The 514-nt window shown below is 40.5% G+C and overlaps 1 protein-coding gene across 1 annotated transcript in view; it reads left to right on the top strand.

Annotated features, from left to right (window-relative positions):
- Positions 1 to 514, top strand: part of ADAMTSL3 (ADAMTS-like 3) — a 313,622-nt gene that overhangs the window by 167,660 nt on the left and 145,448 nt on the right. The gene's annotated exons all lie outside the window — the stretch shown is intronic.

Genomic DNA, 514 nt, shown 5'->3' with positions numbered 1-514 from the left:
TACAAAATTAGAAATATTTTAATCCTCAAATTTGTAACATTAAAAATAACATTGGAATTAATATGTTTACTAAAAATTTGTAGGAACTCTACCATAAATTAGAAGTCAATCTTATTCTTGAGTAGAACTTTGTTTGTTGTTGTTATGTGCCATTGAGTCGTTTGCAACTCATAGCAACCCTATGTACAAGAACCCTAAACGCCACTCTATCCTGTGCCAACCTCGCTGTCTCAAACACATTCATTCCCACCAATCCACTCACAGAATCGATCCATTTCATTGAGGGTCTTCCTCTCATGTGCCATCCCTCCACTCTCCCAAACATGATGTCCCTCTCCAAGGACCAGTCCCTTCTTGCAACATGCCCAAAGTATGTCAGACGAAGCTTCAGGATCCTTGACTCCAGGGAACATTCTGGATTCACCCTCTCCAGGACAAACCTGTTTGTTCTCCTAACAGTCCATGGTATATTCAACATTCTTCTCCAGCACCACAGCTCAAAGGCATCAATTCT

This window comes from Elephantulus edwardii, unplaced genomic scaffold, assembly GCF_000299155.1.
Source record: "Elephantulus edwardii isolate Elephantulus edwardi_28Jun2011 unplaced genomic scaffold, EleEdw1.0 scaffold00041, whole genome shotgun sequence".
NCBI classification, from domain to species: Eukaryota; Metazoa; Chordata; class Mammalia; order Macroscelidea; family Macroscelididae; genus Elephantulus; species Elephantulus edwardii.
This window is presented reverse-complemented; position numbering and strand designations above follow the sequence as displayed.